This window comes from Pyxicephalus adspersus, chromosome 2 (genome assembly GCF_032062135.1).
Source record: "Pyxicephalus adspersus chromosome 2, UCB_Pads_2.0, whole genome shotgun sequence".
Lineage (NCBI taxonomy): Eukaryota > Metazoa > Chordata > Amphibia > Anura > Pyxicephalidae > Pyxicephalus > Pyxicephalus adspersus.
In genome coordinates this window covers 105,989,580-106,012,214 of record NC_092859.1, presented here as the reverse complement: position 1 = coordinate 106,012,214, position 22,635 = coordinate 105,989,580, and the positions used below count along the sequence as shown (strand labels likewise).

Below are 22,635 nucleotides of genomic sequence, written 5' to 3'. Positions count from 1 at the left end.
ACACTGCCTTCAGGTGCTGTAAGTTTTTGCAAAAGGTGCTGTGTTGCCCTTCATGATCTGTCTTCATGATGATGGTCACTACTGCGCAACATTTAAGCAGTCCTGCACACCTCTGGACCAAGTCATTCTTGCTTGTTCCAGTCATTCTGCAACATCAATCTGCGTCAATGCTCAACCTCTCTGACTCACCATGCATGCGCAGGGAGTCAGGTGTCACTCAAAGGGAAAGAAACTTCCCCTTTGATGACATCATGATACCAGAACCCGCCCACTCTCCCATCACTTGCCTGAGCCTGCAATCCGTACTGTGGACATGGTCCGCGGCTCTAGCTGGTTCTCCATCGGGGGCCAACCGGCCAAAGGACCACCGGTTGGCGACAGCTGTCCTATGGTTTTCCTTTTTAAAAGCTTGTCAAGGTCATTCTTGGATCCACAATCGTGGGGCCCAACTCACACCAGATCTTCACCAGTCACAAATGCAGTCCTCTTTGAAAGATTACTCAGTATGTGGTTTAATCTTATGTCCTTAATATATTTATGCCCACATTCAAAATGTGTACCTGGATTACAGGGAATGATGATCAAGGCCTTCACCCAGGACCTGTTGGTCCCAGATTGATAAAAGTCTTTTGAAAACTGACAGTTGCTAAATTTCACAGTCTTCATCCAGGAGTATCAGCTGCACTAATTTCTGTGTGATATTTCTGTGCATATTGAACATTTGACATACACAGGAGGCAGGGATAAGTGTTAAGGATAAATGAAAGGGTCATGATCATGAGTGTTAATTATAATTAGTTCTTAGTCTGGGTTATCTTTTCTTTAAGTGCTTGATATCCTTTTCCATAATGTACTGCTCAGAGCTCCCAGTGCTGAAGATGATTGTACCACAATATAATTCAGTAGAAACATTTGTATGTGATGTAAACGTAATAGTGATTTTTTGCAAGCATAATGCTTTAGATTTTAGTTTTTGTACACCGAGTACAGAATGTAAAATTTATATTACTCTAGTGCATTATTTTTTATGTCATTTTAATAAATTATATAACTGCGTATCCACCTGCTAAGCTTACACAAAGGATCAAGCTTTAGTTTGACTAATTTTCTTGTCTTGTATTTAATGGCTTTTTTTTTTTTTTTACTGTACTATGGCTTTATTTTCCATATATACGTGTTCCACCATTCCTTGTATTTAGCAATAACTTTTGGGTGATTTGGGTGAAATATAGTGACACACTGACATTTATAACATATGCGTTTTTAAGTTTTGAAAAATCACCTTTTTTGATACTGCCCCTAGAATAATTCATAAAAAGGAAAAGGTACTGTACTGACACATCCATAAATCTGAAAAAAAACTAATCTGTAAAACAATGTCACACCAGAAACATTTCTGCGGAATTAGCTCTGTTCTACAGAATTAGCACCAGAGTCATGTCTGCATAATGATTACAGCAATGACACACAAGAAGCATGTTTGCAATAATAGGCAGTACAAGACTGCCCCACTAGATGAAACATGTGCAGAGGCATAAACAGTATGATATGGACACATAAGAAACAGGTCCGCAACACAGAATCTGTTTATTATGGATACACATCAAACATAGTAACATAATAGGAAACTATAACATTTTCTCACTGGCTAAAATGCTACTTAACCTATTTAAGTAGCGTGGGATGTTTAGTCGAGGGAAAAACAGCATGTGAATAGGTAATTAAGTGCTGACCCCAGCAGCCAGCGTGCCTTAGGCCAAGCTTAGGTGGCCTAGCCTGAATGTGGTCCTTTTAATTTTACAAAAAGAAAACAACGTGAAATATATGAAATATAAGTTGGTAAGGCACAAAAAAGGACTGGTATTAGCATTTCACCACTGCCATAGCTACTTTTGATACCAGGCAGCCAAACCTTGGGCAAGTAACTGGACAGCAACCTGTCTATTGCATGCTTACAATTCATGAATACGTTTGACGTTCGCCAAGTAATCCTTTAATGCAAACAGACTCCTCCAATAAACATTAGTTATGGTGTGAATACTGAGCAGCTAAATATAATTAAATTCCATGTACATAGTATGTACCCTATTTTTTTATGTCCAATAAAGCAAAAATTATGTTCTGTATTTGTGTTTCTTATGGATTCAAAAGTTAGATGAAACTGTGCCATGTCCAAATGATAAATATCATGGGGACACAACAGTAATCATAGATGCTCAATATTTCTGCGGCAGCACTGCACAGCAGGACAGTTATCAATGATAGCACTTGACTGAAGCCTTTTCAGATTCCTGTGTAGTTTTTCATGATAACTAATGTTGTATTGTAACTTTGTATGTGTCAGGGGCAAGCAGTAGAAACTCAAGGGAACCGTTTAGTTAACGCCTTTCAAAATGACAGTTATATATACTCAAGAAAACAATTTAATATTTCATGGCAGCAGACTGGACTTAAATCTTCTCTGTGCAGTGTTGGTAAAAGCTAACTTCATTTAGCACATATAGCAGATTCTATCTATCTATCTCCACGAACTCAAAACTTTTACTTTACATAAAAAGGTAGACAACCCTTTTATTTAAAGTATTTTTTTAACTGCAACACCCTTTAAAAAAAAAAAGAAAAAAAAGGTTGCAGCACCTCCCATTTCTGTCTAGATTGCCAGATTGATCAAGACAGAATGGGAGCCGAAACCTCCCAGGATACATACGTCACACATCCCGGGAGGCTCTTGGCTGCTCTTTCTGCGCATGCCCTGATCTCTTTCATTAATGCAAGAAAAAATTGCCCACCTCACGCATGCGCTCCGCGAGATCAGATGACGCAGGAGGAAGAACCCGGAACAAGAGAGAAGAAGATGTCAGCGCCCCCGGTGCTTCCTTCAGAGGTTGCTAGGGATTCCTTGAGAAATTACCAAATTGTGCCATTTAGGTCAGTTTAGGTGACACCAATGATGTTTTTGACTACCTATAGGAGTAACATTCTTCAAAGTGGCCAGCAATGTAAGATACATTCTTCCTACTGACCAAAAATCTTATGTGAGCTGTGAATATAGTAATTACAGCAGGGGTTCCCTAAGGGCATGATAGTAATTTTAGGGATTCCTAAAGAAAGGTTGATTTAGACCTTTCCTATTCTGCTACCTAGATCTTTATGCTTTTGCCACAGAAAAATTTCCACTTTAACCCCCCTAGCGTTCTAATTCTGTCATTTTTTGATGCAAAAAGTGATCCTATTTTTTTTGCGTAGAAATTTTTGTTTATATTGGGGCCTGTAATTCTTAGGATTAACTCCCGGGTATAATTATTATATTTATTTATTATATTAGAATCATAAATTATAAAAAAATACATAATTATAAATCATTATTATAAAAAATAATGAAATATTAGCCCAAAACAATGTAATTTATCCAAAAAAAAAATTTTATCAAAAATTTCCTTCTGAAATTTTCCAAACAAGGGTGCAATATTATTGATAAATAATAATATAAATTATATGCAGATTTTAGAAAAAAAAAATTTACTTCAATTCAGGAAGCGATCAAACAGTCATTAAAAGGTCAGATCAAGGTCAGGGCTAATAGCGTGCAAAATGTAAATCAGGGCACTGGGCAATGATGCTTGGTGCACTACAATGTGTATTTATACTTTTATTATATGTTTTGATGTGTTTTTACTTTAAAAAAAAAAAAATTAAAAGCAGATTACATAGTAATCTGTTTTTAAATTTCCCGCCCCCAGAATCCATCACTCCACCGCATCACCCGGAAGATGTCACACATCTTGCCGGGTGATGCGGTGGGGATGTCCCCGCCCTACTTCATTCCCCTGCACGCATCTCCCGGAGGCTGATCTCCGGGTGATGCGAGCAGGAAAGTGAGCAGCGGGGACATCATCCCCTACTCCCGGAGGCTGAGATCAGTCTCCGGGAGTAGGGGATGATGTCCCCGCTGCTCACTCTCCTGCTCGCATCACCCTGAGATCAGCCTCCGGGTGATGCGAGCAGGGAGCAGGCAGTAGATCCAGGGGCTGCTGCCAGCGGGAAATCTCCGCTGGTATCACCCTCTGGATTTACTATTGGTGATCGCATCTGCAGTTAGATGCGATGCACCAAGCAGAAATCAAATATTTAAACTCCGTAATCTGCTTTTAAATTTCCCGCCCGGCCACGCCCCCCGACGGAGAAGCGCCCCGCCATCACAGCGGGATCGTGAGATCGCCGCTGGAGCGCGGGGATAAGGTAAGAGGGACCCTCAAAGGTACCCCGAGTGTGACTCGGGATTACCGCTTTTTGCAATTTTTTCCACCCCGAGTCACACTCGGGAATACCGCTAGGGGGGTTAAACAGTGTAGTTTTTTCTATCTGTTGACCATAACATTGTTAAAATAAAGGGTAGCTAGACTTATCACCCCTTTTTTTTAGGTTTTTTACTTGACATGTACATTCTCTACAAAAAGTATATTTTCTGAAAAGAGAAGTTTCTCAGCATTTTCCCACTTCACAATTTACTAGGATGGACAATCAGAACAGTTTTTTGAAGATATTGTGCTGTCCGTACTTGTCCGTAGGGCATACGTTCATTATACAAGTCTTTACATTGACCTCTTAACTATAAGCCTTAAGAAAGCAGAGTATTGTAATATCAAACCAAAGTACACAATCCAGGTATATGTTATCAACTACTACGAAATTATTATATTAACAAATGTCATTGGGAGAGTATTCCATCTTTCCACATTACATCTGTACTAAGTATAGTTGTTTGCCAAGCCAATGCAGTTGTCTGTCTCAAAGAAGAAGTCTTCTAGCTACATAGTTGTGGAATATTAAATTACTTTGTTGTTTCTGAGGCATAAATCAAATTTTCCAGCTTACCGTTCCTTTTAATAGGGTGACTCTTTTTTTTCCCTTTTTTTTAACTTTCGGTCTTAGGGTGACAGCATATATATACAATGAGTGATGGTTACATTTTGGACTGAAAAGTGAGGATAGCACTGCCCAGGTGCAAGGCAAATAGTGATTTCTCATATTAATATAATTTTAGAATTAATAGAAGGGAATTGCAGTGCTTAGACAGTGAATGATGTGGTGATCCTGTAAACATGAATACATTGACTTGCTTGCTTAAATTGACCTTGTCAGTACAGCAAGGAAAAAAAAACATTTACTGGTTGACTTTTCCATAAAAGTAAACTTTTGAAAGTAGTCCAGATAGTAAATATAATTTTGAGATAGATGCAGCCCAAAACCAGAATTTTCCCTGCTTTACAACTACAACTCTATTCTTTATGTGAACATGAGACAAAACTAATCTAAGGCACATTTTAGACTGTGGTTTACCACTATGTTGTTCTGCTAACTCAACCCAACTGCTCCTATACAACCCAATGGGAACAGTTGAGAACCATTTTGTGCATGTAGGTGAGCCACTCCGTGTTGCATATCAGCAGTTTCTGGCCTACCATGTGCTTTGCAATCAAGTATGAAAGAGGTCCTGGCTGGCTGAAGGAGAAGTCTGAATTTTAAATGCTAAATTAAAGTACTGGGGAGCGGAAGTCATTTCTATTGAAAGTTTAATACACAATTCTGCATTTTGTGTTATTGTTTATATTTTGAAAAATGGTCTGAAAAAATGTCAGCTGCCTTTTTACCCTGATCAACAGTCAAGCCTGACTGTTAAAATGACATGATTAGACAATATAGTCACACAAGATACTACAATTCCGAGGCAGAAAAACAAAACATTGGTTGGCCTGCTCACCCTGTATTACTTAATCTGTAATACTTTCCCCTTCAATACCAATACCCCTTTACAGTTTAGGCTTGGCCACTGATCTCTACTTTTTTATATAAATCATATTTTTGGTTATCCTAGCTACAAACTACAACTTTAATAAATCTCCTGTAAATGTAATTGACACTGCCAAAAGTACTTAGCAGACATTGTTTTTCTTTGAACTGAATATAAAGCTTTTCTAAATTTAGCATTACATTTTAGAGGATAAGGTTTCAAATATGGCTAAATGTTGCTTCTGGCAGCATTAAATAGGTAATACTGTCTTGCTGAAGCCAGATGTTCCCCATCAGCAACCTGAAGATCCCTGATATTGGAAGCTGGTTGATGATATGCTTTCACAGAATCAATAAAAATTATCCAGAATTAGATGGATCCTCATTAAATTATTGAATTTATGTAATGCACTGCTCTTTCTTCCTGTTCAAGCCATTAAAAGACTTATTAGGGGTGATGGTTTTCATCATTGCATAGGGGGTTAAATACACATTGAGTATGTAAGATGAAATAAGATAGGGCACAGCTTTTCCATTAGCAAAAGTGAAAACTGTAGATGCAAAGATTTACCTTCCATTTGATGTCAGTCATGAAATTGTTGCTCAGTCTCGCTTGCAATCTAGAAAATAAAGTATCTGTATATGGAATGTAAAATATACTATAATTTAGGTGAACTTGTATTTTGAGTTATTCCTTTCAACTGCACCAGTGCTTGGACTATGGTTATTAAATGGTTTACGATGAAGCAAGCTCTCACTGACCTGTCTAGCTACAGGCACTGTGCAGAAATTCATGACTAACAGAAGCAATATAACTTTAACTTATCTCCATTCTTTTTCTTCTGACAGCAGAGAGTTAGTATTATACCAAACTTTTATTATAAAACAAGCAGCAGGTGAGGTAAGCTGCTGAAGACCCAAAAAACTTAACTTTTGAGTATCTGCTTTTTTCATTGAGGATTTGTTACTCTACAGTTCCTGGATTTACAGGGATCAGTAGTGGCTTGTTTTCAGTCTCTTGTCAGCTTTTTCTGGTGGAGTCCACTGGAATGCATTATGTGTGTGCTACCATAATAGTCTAGTAAACACAATTGCATTATTTTTTCACACTACACCAAAACACTCATTGATGTGCATTGCACAGCTCACTGTAGAATGCCAGCATATGCCAGGTATCTCAGCATCCCCTGAATGTATTTCAGCAGGCATGCACAGAAGCTACATCATCGCCTGAAAGTCAGGATGTTTGAAGATCTGACACCTGAAAGAATACCATATGAAGATGGCAGTACCCATGACTGGGTGAGGACAGTGTAAAAAATTGTGATCGGGCAGGTACATAAATTGGCTGTAACACAAATTAAAAGCATTATTCAAATAGGCAATCCTGATTTACTTTAAAAAACAGTATACATGAAAATTTTATATAATTTTTTCATATTTTTTCAATGCTTGACTGGTATAAAAGCAACAAATGTAAAGGCATGATTTGTGTGTGTATCTGTCCTTTAAAATTGAATACTTTGTAAAATATAATAGCACAACAGGCCTACAATAAAACAAAAGATGAAACAAACAAACCCAAAATACACATAAAAGGATAAAAGACAAAAGAAAATAATAGAACTCAAAATATTAATAGGCTTATCCCGAACAAACAAAAGTCATTTCTGTCCCATCTCAATGGCTGTATTAAGAAGCAAAGCTTTTGTCACTTTGTAAAATGTCTTTGTACATTGCTAATCCTCTGATATTCTACACCATTTCTACAGCTGATCATAATCTCGTGGCTCTCTTACAAATCACTACTGCTGTTCAGAAAGCTTTCCTATGAATCTATCTACCTATCTGTGTCTGGACTGCAAGCATTTCAGATGACTGTGACTCAGTGAATCTTCGTTAGTCCACCTACTAAAATAATATTCTATTTTTTCTTACATTCTTCCCTTTCTCGACACTGCAGCCTACAATGGGATTTCAACTATATAGACAGTGCTGTCAATCCAGAAAGCAGTGGGCAGCACTAACTTTGGCTAGGTGTTATATTACAATCTACAGAAGCCATTCTCAACCAGGGGTCTTTGGAACCCTAGAGTTCCTCTACAACTTGCCAGGGGTTCCCTGAGCTGTAGATGATTGACCTGTTAGGAGGCATTGAGCAGGTAGCAAAGTGGGACTTTAACGACAGTTATTTTTTCATAAAGATTTAAATATTTGATTACAATCTACTTCTTTAAAACATATCAATAAAAGTTTTCTTTTCCTTTTAAACAGTGATACCAAGATGACATGTTGCATGTGCTGAAATTGTTGTGCTGATGTACTATATTGAGCCATATCCCTGAAGAAGTGGACATTGTCTACGAAAGGCATTGAATAAGGACAATTTCAGCACATGCAACATGTCATCTTGGTATCATTGTTTAAAAGGAATTGAAAACTTTTGTTAATATGTTTTAAAAAAGTAGATTGTAAAAAAAATTTACATTTTTATGAAAAAATAGCTGTCGTTAAAGTCCCACTTTGCTACCTACTCAATGCCCCCTAACAGTCTCCTGTAATTAGGGATGTTGACAGTAATTGGAATAATGAGAAATGGGATCCTATAACATATACCGATGATTGACCTCCTATTTGAAGATGATGACATAGATAGTCTTTGAGTTAGTAGAATGACCCCAGAGATAATTTTAGCTGTGCCATTCAGATCACCACTGTAATGGGAACATTCTTTTGATGTGATCAGTAATCGAAGGGACAATTTCGCCACTGTCACCCAATGCATTGAAAAATAATTTCAGGGGCAATTCTTTATTTCTGGAGCAATGCATCATTGTTGTCACAGGAGACTGCATTAGTTTGATTTTTTTTTCCGATAGGCTTAACGGGTATTTGTGAAAAAAGGTGTTTAATAAAAAGTCAGTTTGTCTTTATTTTTCTAGCTACCACTAAAACTTGCATTACACATATTGTTGGTGTTACATGTAAATATAAAAAGATTAAACTTAGAAAACTAGATTTCGTAGATAAAACCTTTCTCAGGTTTTTTTTTTACTGTTTTTCTCTGTTGGGATACTTGGTATTAATCACCTTTTGGTTAATGTTATTACCGAGTTTTGTGTTTTAGAATTCTCCTTTAGAAATAAATTCAGTAGATTAAAAAATTTGAAAATTTAGGAATCTCTTTATAAATAAGTAAAACAGATGGTCGGAAGCAAAATATACTCCAGGCTCCTGGGGAAAATCATACATTGTAGGTCTTACTCTGCCTTAGTCATTTCCCACAGTGCCAACCTATTTCTATTTTAGTCAAAGACATGAACATGAAAAGAAAAGCAGACACGATCATACTATCATCAAGGGATATACTTGAATTGCAATTAACATTAGCTTTCATCACATGGAAAATTTTGTATGAATATTAACACAGATATACTGGGGCTGGTTCATTAAAGTGGATCTGCTCCTTTCAAAACAAAGTTTCTGTTTCTGTTATGAAAAACCTGCTTCTGGTTTGTATTGCTGTTTGAAGTGACTGAACCGGAAATGTGGACAATTTTCTCTGAAACACAGCCATATTAAATACACTTTTTTAGTAGGGTGATATCTAGGAAAGATGTGCTCAGTCTATTGCATCCTTTCTTGACCTTTTTTAACATAGGGGAACTATTGAAATAACGTTCAAGTTTTAGGGATCCCCTGCTATATATACTAAATGGTGGTTAATGGCAAGAATGCCACTCTTACAGATAGCCAAATAGATAATTTATCATCAGGAGAGGCAAAAAATGCTCATAGCTCAAGGGATCCCTGGCAACCTGTGGAGGAACCCTTGGTTGAGAAGCACTGGTCTATTGTAATATTCTGTACAGCAGCATGCTGGTTGGGAGAAGACAAGCTAGGACATGGAACCAGACAGGCTGCTGCAGTGCACATGTGCAAACCATTAACATGCTGTTAAGAGTGAACACAATGAGCAAATAATGACTGATATATGTGCCATTTCATTGTCCAAGTAGCAGGCTGCGTTCTTGGTCAAGCTGTGTTTCTGCTGCAGAGAATGACAAAACCTATCTGTGCTGTGTGTCAAAAAAATAATGCTTAATACAACGATGTATCGATTCACAAAACAATATTAAGTATTAGTCATTAACATGGCAAAATAATGCAAATTGTTTTTTTTAAATGAGTAACACATTTTGTGTTTAAAAACTGTGCTATCTGCACAGTTCAAATCCCAAATTTTCTTTTTTAAATCATTTGATCATAGAACAAAATACAGCATATGAAGGAGGTGAGAAGACCGCAAAGCTGGGGGAGTATTTTTAAAGCCCCAGCTAAACTTTGTAATTAGCTTGTTAAAACAAGGCCTAATTAGGCATGCTCAGGTACAATTCAATTAGATGTAATTTAATTGTTTTTATATAATCATCTTGATAGTTTTCCAGAAGTAGTTTTCTAGTCTTTGGCAAACAAAGAAAACAAGACCATTTTTACTTTAAATCTAGTAGTTTATCAAACAATCCCTTAATTAACGGGAATACATAATTGGTTTAGTAGATTTTTTTTCACTCAGTACTTTCTTTTTGCTATTTAAATACAGCTGCAACAAAGTAACAGTAATGCAGCAATAACTTCAATAAGGTAGAAGTCATAGGGTGGATGGTAATTACATAGATCTTTGAAGGTCATCAACAACAACAGGCAAGTAAGGAAAATGGTAAAAAAAATAGCCCTTATTGTAGAATTGATTTTTTAGGACTTCTGTTTAAATATCTTAGATTTAAATACAGGCTAACAAGCCTATAGCTGTAGGATAACATACCTGTCAACAATCTAGAGAACAGGATAGCAGATAGCAGAATGATATGTAGAATGTATCATGGGAGGATTTACCTGGGAAGGTAGGGATAGATAGGTATGAATTAAAAAAAAAGAAGTTAAAATGGATTCCGTAAGGTTGAAGGGGAAGGAAGCAGGTCTATAAATCACATATTGATTTAATTTTTGATGCTTCAAACTGACTGTAAAATAACCTATGGCGGTTTGTTATTTCATCTGGTTAATCATTCACAAACTGCCACATCCCTTAATCTTATATAGTACACAAATAAACCGAAAACATATACGGGACTTTCAAGGCAGTCATAAATCACATCAATTATAAACAAACTTTTTATTTATTTTATTAAAACATCAATATAAAACAGTATTATTTATTATCTGAACATATTAAAACCAACATAAAAACATTTTCACCATTTTGGTGTGTAACATCAAACAAATAAAAGGGCTCAACATGATATATATTACTCTCAACGAGTTTCAGGGAACTTCAGTCTGCTTCTTTTACACCAAATGAATGGAGGACAGACCAGCATGATTTATACTACACAGGGGAACATTTGAGAAGCACAGGAGTCAAACATTGTTAAGTTATCAGCTTCCTATGGTAATTTTTTTAAACATTTTTATTTAGGGTTTTACAACAAAGGGGAGGGGTGAAGGGGGTTGAGGGGGAAAGGGAATATAAAAGTTAGAGGGGAGGGGGAGGATACAGTACAGCAAAGACTTTAAGCAAATGACAATATAGCAGTACAAGATACAAAATGTATTTAAAAAAATGTAAAACTGTACAAAATAGTGCAACAATTCCAAAAAATAAGAAGACTTATTCCACAAATACAACTGTTTGGGGTCAGGTCTTTCCATCATGAGGAATGAGAAAACAACAGTGAAATGAAAACCAACTTCAGAAAATAACAGCCAAAAAGTTAGCATATTCCCAGGGGTCCCTGAATCCAGGCATGTATGGTTAACTTTAAAAAGGTGGAAAATATAAAAAAATAGTCAATGTAGCCCTTAAAAGCTCCCTTTGATCAAACCATGCAATCAAAAAGGATTTTGAGAGGGAGGTAAAATAAGCACTAGGGAGGAGTGTACGGGAAATCATGTTGCTGTAAATCATGATGGTGCTGATGATGGTGTGCCCAGCTAGCGGATGTATTCTGCCGACATAAGAAATTGAGACCAGTAAAAACCACGTATAAAATATTTTCTACCAGTTCCTTGTAGCAAAGAAGTAAGGTCTTCGATGTGGTGTCCCTTCGCAGCCACAGCTGAATGGGAGGTGGGTCCGCCTTCTTCCAATAGGCCGCGATACATGAATTTGCAGCCACAACCAAGTGTCTGAGCACTGAGTTCCTGTATGCGACCTCTAGTGTGCGACCTCTAGTTCCTCGCCCCCTTTTCCTGTCCTGTGACCATCGCAACATCTAGGGTATGTCATATAACATTCCAAAAGTGGAAAGCAACAAATAAAATATCTCCTGAGGAAGCGGACTGGAGTTCCATGTGTAATGTAATGTAATTTGTAAATCAATATTTTGTACTTTCCTACCTATTCATTGGGTAATGTTCTGGGCACCTTTTCAAAGTTTCATGCTATCCTTATCTGCTTTGCTTAAAAGCAGAGCCCAGTGGAATAGTCAGAATTTTTCTCAGTTCAGGGAGTTCATATGAGGGTAAAAGAGTTTTAATGAGAACGACTATATAGATAAGGAGCTTCTACTGTTCTTTCCCTTTATAGGCCATTTATTGATTTGTTAATCAGTCATGACATATGCAGCTTGTCTATTTGTCATGAAAATATTTATACATACTTGAACTTCATATAAAAAGGCCCACAATGTTAAAATTCCCCTTAAAAGGTCCAAAAAAAAAATAAAAAACTAGAAAACTGTCTATAGAAGTAAAAGACAGTCATCCACATCAATGGACGAAGCAGATGGTGAATAACAGGCCATGTAGGATGATAACCTCTCACTTTAAATAAAGCATGATATGTCAAATGAGACATTTTCACCTTTAAAACTTCACTCAATAAATAATAAATGAAGTGCAAAATAAGACTTTACTAACACTTACACGGTTTATTCTCCACTTGTCAACCAAAACCAGGATTCTTCCTTTTTACATGTAGAACATTCACCATTTTATTTATTCCTTCTTTACTGTTGCATCTTCAGATTTCCAACCCTTATAGGAACGGTTCTAGCATGGTTTACCCCCATTTCATCTTCACTTCTCCACTGTTGACGTATTCCTGTCTCATCTGCAAAACTCAGAATACTTACCATTACTGAGGGCAACTTTTATACTAAGTAGCCTTTAGTACCAGGCTTACCTCTACATTTCCACTTGTAGTATAAAGGCAGCCTTTCACACATTTATTTCATTATTTATGCTCTGGTAATGCATTGTTTACACATATCAATATTTGCTTTCTGCAGTAAATAAATCATAACTGCCTGACTGCAATTTGGTAAAAAAAAATCAGCTACTCCATGGCTGGCCCTGACATCTTTACCCGGACTAATTCTGGGTTTGAGATTTTCATCCATCTTGATTGGTCATGCTAAAATGACTAATCAAGATGACTGAAGCAATACATCATTCTTGTTCCTTATAGAATAATACCTATATCCCAAATAGGTTCCCTTAACATCTAGCTTCCTTCAATAACTTAAAAATTGAAAATGGGTATTAAGGTTTGTGGTTCACCACATTTTTTTTTTACTAAAATTTGCCCTAATAAAAAAAAACTGTGAAAACGTAGGATAACAAGCAAATATAGCTTACAGCAACATGTTTAAATAATGAACTGTTACATAAGTAACCCGATCAGCATACTACTAAAATATTCTTTTTACATTATTGGAATTTATGCTCTTACCAGTAGATTTTGTTTGTGTTTTTAGAAGCTGTCATCTTCTGATAACTACAAAGGAAAGGTTAAAGCAATTAAGTAATCATTACCTTCTTTTCAGCCACTATTTTTATAACAGGCTTGCTGGATTTCTGCTGTACATATTAATTAGCATTTTTATTTTTACACACAAACGTAAAACAGGAGTAAATCTCCTGCCAGGACCCAAGGTCCCAACGTTTTTGTTGCTCCATTGTGGCTGTTGTCATCTTTTCCTGGTATTCTGTGTTTGAAATCTTTGGCCATCTTCAATGGCCAGGTGTCATATACACAAAACAAAAATCAGGCATGTACTTTAGGATCTATGGCAGAAGGTAACGCATAAGCCTTGTGTACCAGAAAGATAGCTTTGAATTCTTAAAAAGGAACTAAACTTACATCTCCTCGGTCAATTGCTGGTGCCGATTTTTATATTAATAGTATAATGTAGAATTTACTGATATTATTATGTTGATTGTAGGTTTAACAATGAGCCTATGAGAAAGAATTTGTTTTCTTAATTGTTATTTTGTCATGGTAATGACCAGAAAAGTTTTAACAGCTAGTAATTTTTTTTTATCAGGTAAAGGAATATATAATTTAAAAGTAGAGTGGAGCTAGGCTGCACAGTGAGCTTTGGGTTAATAAAGTCTGGATTGGTGGATAGCCAATGCATTATATCAGTAATTGGTCGACCGAAAACAGAATAAATCCAAGCTGTGTTTATCTCCCTCTCTCCTCCTAAAATTTTGCTTTACTCCTACAATCTATCCACTGGCTGCAACCCATTCAGATAAATCAACTAAGACTTCAAGCTAATTTATGAAACTTTCTACAATCTGATCCCTTTATATATTTCCTTGTCAATTTCAAGATACCCTCACAATTGCAAACTCTCTTCTGTAAATGACCTTCTCCTCTCTCCCACTCCAGCCGCTTTTGAATGCTCCTACATACAAGACTCCTTATGTGTCATCCTAGAAAAAGAAGTGTGTTGTTTGACACAAAAGATAATGGACTGAATGTGGATCTCAGCTTTCCAGTTTAATATCAAATAGGTTAATGACCATTCTCATTCCTGTGACTTTCTTTTTTCTCCGTTCCATCTCAGAGCCAACTTCTCTGCATTTATGATTAATTTTCTCACTTTTATTATTTTTTTCATGCAGAGATTGTTTCCCGAAGGCTATGTTCAGACTGGAAATTTAGTGCAGTTGCTGCTTCCTCAGATCGGTCGCTACATGTAGTCAATAGAGAATAAATGAGGATGGCAGTAAGTGGTTTAGTGCTGCCTATATATTGTGCAACGGCTGGATCTTCAGGAAGCAGTGGAGTGGTGTGGGCAGCCAAGCGACCAGCAAGGTGCACACCTCCAGCAGCCACATGGAACTGCCTGCTTCCACCACAGGTCTGAACGTAGTCTTACAGATATCTTACCATTTTGTTAAACCTTTGTGATGGTGCTGTTTAGACCCAGAAGAAGTGGGGTAGACCCATGAAATCTTGTTCTTAAAGTTTAGTATAATATAATAAAAAGAATCACAGACAGCACTTAACTGTTGATGCCTGCTGACAGAACTAATGCACCCACATAATATAATGACTGGTAAGCTGCAATATATTAGGATTTTGTTTTTGGGGTTTTATACCTTTAATGCAGGCTTTCAAAACTTACCTTTTTAGCAAAAAATCTGTTAGGTTACTATTTTACAGTCATTTATCCGTCATTGCTTTCTTTTCTAACAAAGCACACACTGCTCCCTCCTCAGTTTTTGGCTTTACATCCCTTAACTTGTAGTTTGTACCCTTATTTATCAGTGTATATATTTATTCTCTTCTTTTGTTTCTTGTTGGTTCTGTGTGTACTGATACTGTATTTGTACAGTGTCAAAAGGCATGTAGACAGAAGAGTAAAAATAAAATTTTAGTATATAGTATAAGGGAATTATAGCTTTTATTCTCCATGAAAATGCAACAGAGGCATGTTTTAATTAGAATTTTAGTTCATTGGTAGTACAGATATATCAGCTAGAGCACATAGGGCGACACAGTGCATAACTTTGATCTGGCTTGTGTATAATCACAATCAGCAGTAACAGTTTTATATACAATTAAGTAACAAGAAATATGTCTCAATTGATTCATAGTAACCACAGGAAGATAAATTAACAAAATGCTATTTTAAATAACAGCTAAACCGCTTAAGCATGCAAAGGAAAAGGATAGAAAATGGATCCTAAATGCCAATGTTTGCCTGTTTTAAATTCACCCTGTAAGTTTCAATTTGAAATGGTTTAAAGCTGAAATGTATTCCTATATTTTGTTTTCCCTGAATCCCACTTTCCTGCTTTTCAACACGATATTAAAATTAATAAATAAAACATTCCAGTGACAACATCACTTGGTCTTTGCAGTAAACATATTAAACATTGAGGAAATCATATTATTTCCTTAATGGAAAAACTGTACTGTTTAAATTTTCTACATTAGGCAAAATTAGTTGCCTGACTGATTTGCTGATCCCTGGCATCAATGCTTTCTGAGTCATTGGTCTTCAACAAGTATACGGATTAGGAGTACTGATTTCCTACTGACTTCACTAATTGCATGCTTCCTTTAGGTTTTAAAGAGCACAAATGTCTGCACACATTTGGAGCACATAGCATTTATGAGTGAACCTCAATATTGGAGTTTTAATTTATTTTATAATATGTGTGTACCAAGAGGAATTCTTTGTAGCACAAGATGGGTGGGTGCTCCCACACTTTCTGGATAGATAAACCATTGTCATTTGATGCTAATGCATGACTCTAAATTCTATTATTATTACTTTAAGTACTAAACAACATTTTAAAAGATTTATTTTTTGAATTTAATATATTTTCATATTCACTGGTCCTGTTTTTCTAAAGCTCTCCATGGCTGGAGAGGATACACTTTCATCAGTGAAACTGGATGATCCAGCAATCCTGGAATGGGTTTGCTATGTGTTAGCAAATGTTTTCAATCCTGGACCTGATCCATTTCAGGTTTACTGGATTACCCAGCTTCACTGATGAAAGTGTATCCTCTCCAGGCTTGGAGAGCTTTGTTAATGCCCAATGTCTCAATCCTTTGGGTTTATCCTCAAAATACTATCTGTTGCTTTAAACTTTGTTTTATCTAATTTATATATAAACAAATATCCAATAAATGTGTTCTGGTTTATGCAGGACAGTAGAAAGCTATCCTGTCATTTCATTTTTTCATTTAGTTTTTTAGAATCAATTTTACCTACCATAACTTTTACATCCATAAACGCACTAAAACTCATGCCTTTTTAGTTCTTTTATTGGCATGCACCATTGTATTAGGAATAAATTATTATCACTGTAGTCTTTTGCTTAACAGGAAAATTAACAGATGCAGTAACCAATTAAGTAATTATTTTTTATCAGCAAAACCATATGAAAATTTGTCTGGGCAAAGTATTATACATTTTAAAGGAAATAAATAATAATCATTCTGTTAATTAATTAAAACTAAACATTATGAATGTTTTTGTTAAAATAAAAAAGAACCTGAATAAAGAAATACTTAAGGAGACGTTAGTGTATAATAGCAAAATAAACAAAGACAAAGGGTCTGTACATGAAATGTAAAAAAAATTGCTGCAAAAACATTGCTGCAAAGAAATTAATTATTATTATTAAACAGTATTTATATAGCGCCAACATATTACGCAGCACTGTACAATAAATAGGGGTTGCAAATACACATTTTTAAGGAATGAGTTTGGATCAACATAACAGAGCTGTTTTTCACACTGACCATCAATGTAAAGGGCATGTTTCCAATGGGTGTATCTTTGCAGGGGTTCCATGAGACCTGAACATTATTTTAGTGCTTCCTTTGGGCGAAAAAAGTTTGTAAAAAGATGTTAATGATATGCAGCCAAAACTGGAGACAGTGCATACAAACCGCCTGAAACTGGTTGGAGGAAATCAACAAACATTTACAAGATAATAAACGCAAAGGTTTAATAAACAGTGCTTTGCTAAAGAAAATGCCTTCCAATTAGGTTTTAGATATGCTATAAGTGTATGTAATCTTTGAGTTCATTACCACAGATATCTTTTCCCAAAAGAATGGTATTTCTTCCATGTTTGGTGCATATGCCAATCTTGACATAGAAATGGTGGATTTCTAGAGGAAGAAAAAGGTGGTAAAACCACACCACTGTGTGTTTTTAAGTCTTCAGATTTCATTGAAATAATTCAGGCAATCTTGCCTTAAACGTTCTTGTTTAGGTTGACAAACTCAGTGTTTCTTGTCTACCAATTGTTTTTCAATGTTTTATTTAATGATCTCCACAATTATTGTGGCACATTTTTATTTTTTGTGTTGCACTTTACCAACAGGAAACAGGAAACGAGCCTATCCTAATATTAAACATTTGCACTGGAAAAAATAAAACATTAAGTTAGGCTCCTGGCTCACCAGTGTTCTTTCTTTTTGGCACAACCATCTAGACTTCTGGTTCGTTTAAAGGAGATTTAGCTGACTTGTAAAGAATAGTTCAGCAATGATTGCTGGCGGCAGTATTTACAGACCATTCTTGGCTCCCCAGGCACAGCTGTAACAGGTAGGAAAAAAGACAAGCAATCAGTGAATCACAGGAGGAAAAAGTCTCACACTTCGCTCTTAATCTTAAAATCTTATTTTAATCCAAACTGGGGACTCCCACCGTGTCACTTTCAAGAGGGTCACTGGGGAAAAGAACAGATATCCACCTCTCAATTTTAAAATGTAATATTCAACTTACATTCTAATCTTTGCAGAACCTTAGGGAGTTTTTTGTAGGGAAAGTATATTAAACAAATACAATCCCAAATGTAACAGGTTCTCATTAGAATCAGTACTTTGTGTTTTAATTGGAATTATAAAGAGTGGCAGTTTATTAGGTTTATTTATTTTGATAAATGTTTGTGTTTGAACATTCAGGATCTGGGCTGAAATATGTAGTGTTTTTAGCATTTGTAGAGCTTAAAAGTGAGCTCCTGGTATAAAATGCAGCTTAGTATTCAAATAAAGATAATTAAATTTATTGTTTTTATGTAGCTAATGTAAGTACTTAAATTTAAGTTGATATCGGCCTCCTGCACACTTTCCTCCTAAACATCAGCACTAAGAGGAGGGTCAGCCATTCAGGTATGCTACATGCAACTGTTATGATATAAAATATAGCAATAGGAAGAGTGTACAAAAGTAGCAGTCACATGGTCTCATCAGTCTCTTGCTGCTTTTTCATTGTCCAAAGATTAGGCTAGCATAGAGAGAGGACACACAATCTCTTCTTGTAACAGAAAAAGTGGAGTCATCTGCTTGGCTGTGCTGTGTAATGAAGCCAGATACATTTTAGCAAACAATGGACTGAATTAGAACACTTTTGACAGGTGAAACCTCTGCTGTATGTATTTCATCTGTGTATTGAGTTCTTTGCTGGGAGTTCAGCTATAACCTTATTGGACCATTGCACGATGATGGCAGTCCTGACATCTCAAATGACAGCAGAGCAAACTGTTGTAAAGATGAATAATCCTTCAGATTTGGTTCACTTACTTTCAAGTGAATGTGCCCACCATAACCTAGACTTTGAAGTTGCTTTAATTACTTCTCTAACATGGTCCAGTATTTTTTTCCATATCTAAATTGCACCACTCCTACGTGTAACAGTTGAGAATAATTTTCTAATGCTCATAAAAGTCCATTATTATTCTGAATTGCTTTGAATTTTTGCAGCATTCAGCTTTTCAGATTAAAGCTGTTCTGACATACACTAATTCTAAGATAAGCGTACTGAAATGTTAATCTTTTCTATAATTATCCTTTTCTTATGCTCTCCACGGTAGTTAATGCTACAAATCCCAGCATATTTATAGGGTGCATTAGAGCTGCATATATTTTACATTTGGTATGTTTGATTTCTTTATTATACAGATTGTTATCACATTTAAATATATCATATATACCTGGTAAGACCGACATCTCTAAATATCATTGATACAGAGTTTAACAATTCCACCTTGCTTTTAGGATCACATTTCATTTTTATACAAATAAACATCGCTATTGATATCAGATCCTGCTTTTCTAGAAAGTGAACTTGATATCTGTAGAAATATTGACAAGGACTGTGGAGAAACAAGCATGATTAAGCTCCTGCCTTTGTTTAGTGCAGTAGCTTTCTTAGATGACCATACTTATTTCTTCTGCGCAGACTGCCATTTTACTTCAGTGAATATGAGAGCAAGAAAGGCAGCAGCATGTATGGTTGTTGAGCTATTTAATTCCATCTATGATAAATCAACACTCAAGACTCAAGAGAAAACTCAAAGTTCCCGTCAGAACATCAAAACCTGTGAATTATGTGACCAGCTTTACTCAATCCCACCTTGAAATGTAGAAAACAGTTATCATGCAGTGCACTATTTTTTATTAGAATAAAAACATTTAGCCTTTAGTGTCATGCTTTAACTCAAAACAATCTTGCACAATTATAATCCGCATAACAGAAAATGAGGCCTTTATCTCCTATAAGGTTCACTAAAATTGTGTTTGTGAGATATAAATATTTCAAGTTCAACTAAGGCTTTGATTCTCACCCAATACAAACAGTTGCGCTCGTCTCAGGCATGTGAACAGAGGTCACTCACCGCCCTGACAGATCCACCCTGACAGATCCATGAAGGACAGATGATGAACGATCGCAATAGAAGTGAAGGGAGTATATCCCAGCAGGGTGCACTAGCTCATTGTACCCCTTCCCCTCCCCATAAAACAAAATAATGCTGTATGTCCTTCTCACGTTCATTTTTCTTTCAGTCTTTTGTCACTAGAAACAATCATAAAATTGTTTCCAATGACAATAATTGAGTGTGTGTATGCAGCCTAAGGCAAGGCAAAACATGTTAAGATTTGGAAATAAAGGTTGTGCAGGGTTTAACTCCTCCGTAACAGGTATACCTAGGGCTTGGTGAAACCGGTACCCACTAGTGCCAAAAGTTAGCAGAATAATAAATGGTGATTGCTGTCAGATTAGGGGTCAGGAGCCTGGTAAAGCTTTATATATGGAGGCATGTGTAGCATGGCTGTCATTGCTGGCTAAAGACTCCAGAAAGGTTTCCGTGTGGGACCCTCAGATCCTACTGATACAAAGTGATCAGTTCTGCTTACCTTGGGGCTAAGCCCTGACAACATTGCTACACACCATCAATGTCCAATGAAAGCTCCTTCCTGACTACAAAAGGCATTCTAATGTTTACCTGCAATATTATTAATTTGGGTCAAAATGTATATTGTAAACTGTAATTCCTTAAGCATGATTTTTTTATTTTAGCAAGAAATATGCTGCAAATGTTGCATGCTAGTGGTGGCTTATTATCAGCTCAAACATTATCCCTATGTTTTTGTTATCATGAAGTTATTGTAAAAGATAGGCTGCTACTAGAGTTAAATCATTTCCCACTGATCCCTGAAAGCAGGATAAACACGAGAAGATCTTTAATCTGTTCTTCCTTTTGAAGAGAACTCAGCCCCATGCTGTTGCTCGATATAACTGCAATGATACAGTTTGGTAACAGCTAGCTACCAAAATCTAGGGATTGTATCAGCCTTCCAAGTTTCAGAATATTCTATAAAAAGAAAGAAAAATGTGTGTGTCTGTTACAGGGTTCCATGAAAATCTATTTTTGTATAATTTAATTTCCATATCACAATTAGGTGTTGAATTTAACATGTCTATTATGATGTATTTTATAGCTGGAAACCTGCATGTTCATTCCAAGGTTGCTAGGATAACCTGATATATTGCTGGTTAATTATTAGACAAGACTTGCAGATTTAACATCTGTGTTATACCCACAGACTAGCCTAATCTAATCTTCTACATAGAAGATAAAAAATACAGCTTGATTTAAAGTGACCTGGCAACAGATGCATACCTGTAAAGAAAAGTGTACATTTTTACCTTTCCTGCTGCCCATGCTGCTGAACATTGCTCTTATACTGAGAAATCACCCAATGTATTTCCCTGGAAAACTTTCAGGAGAGGTAATCTCTTGGGTCCCCCTCAGCTCTGACTAGTTGCTCCTGCTTGACCACTAAAAGGTAAATATGAACAATTTAGATCATACAGTTCGGTCGATATATACTTGGACAGAGACAACTTTTTTCTAATTTTGGTTCCCTACAATACCACAATTAACTTTAAATGAAACAACTCATATGCAGTTGAACGGCAGACTTTCAGCTTTAATAAAAATGTGAGGAACTAAAGCCTTTTTTTAGTACAATCACTTCATTTCAGGGGCTCAAAAGTAATTGGACAATTTACTCAGCTAAAGCCAATTCCTTCATTTTGTCAATATCGATTAAGCAGATAAAAGGCCTGGAGTTGATTTGAGGGTGGTGCTTGTATGTGGAAGACTTTGCTGTGAACCGACAACAGGCGGTCAAAGGAGCTCTCCATGCAGGTGAAACAAGCCATCCCTAAGCTTCAAGAACAAAAAAAAACCATCCGAGAAATTGCTACAATATTAGGAGTGGCAAAATCTACAGTTTGGTACATCATGAGAAAGAAACAAAGCACTGGTGAACTCATCAACGCCAAAAGACCTGACGTCCATGGAAGACAACAGTGGTGGATGATCGCAGAATCATTGAAAGCTACTAGATTGTAAGCTCTTCGGGGCAGGGTCCTTTCCTCCTGTATTAGTCTGTCATTTGCAATCCTTATTTAATGTACAGCGCTGCGTAATATGTTGGCGCTATATAAATCCTGTTTAATAATAATAATAATTTCCATGGTGAAGAGAAACCCCTTCACAACAACCAACCAAGTGAACAACACTCTCCAGGAAGTAGGCGTATCAATATCCAAGTCTACCGTAGAGAGAAGACTGCATGAAAATAAATACAGAGGGTGCACTGCAAGGTGCAAGCCACTCATAAGCCTCAAGAATGGAAAGGCTAGATTGGACTTTGCTCAAAAACATCTAATAAATCCAGCGCAGTTCTGGAAAAACATTCTTTGAACAGATGCAACCAAGATCAACCTT

The 22,635-nt window shown here is 36.3% G+C and overlaps 1 protein-coding gene across 1 annotated transcript in view; it reads left to right on the top strand.

Moving 5' to 3' along the window:
• The window catches only part of PCLO (piccolo presynaptic cytomatrix protein), a 150,793-nt gene that overhangs the window by 17,094 nt on the left and 111,064 nt on the right, over positions 1-22,635 (top strand). The window lies entirely within an intron of this gene.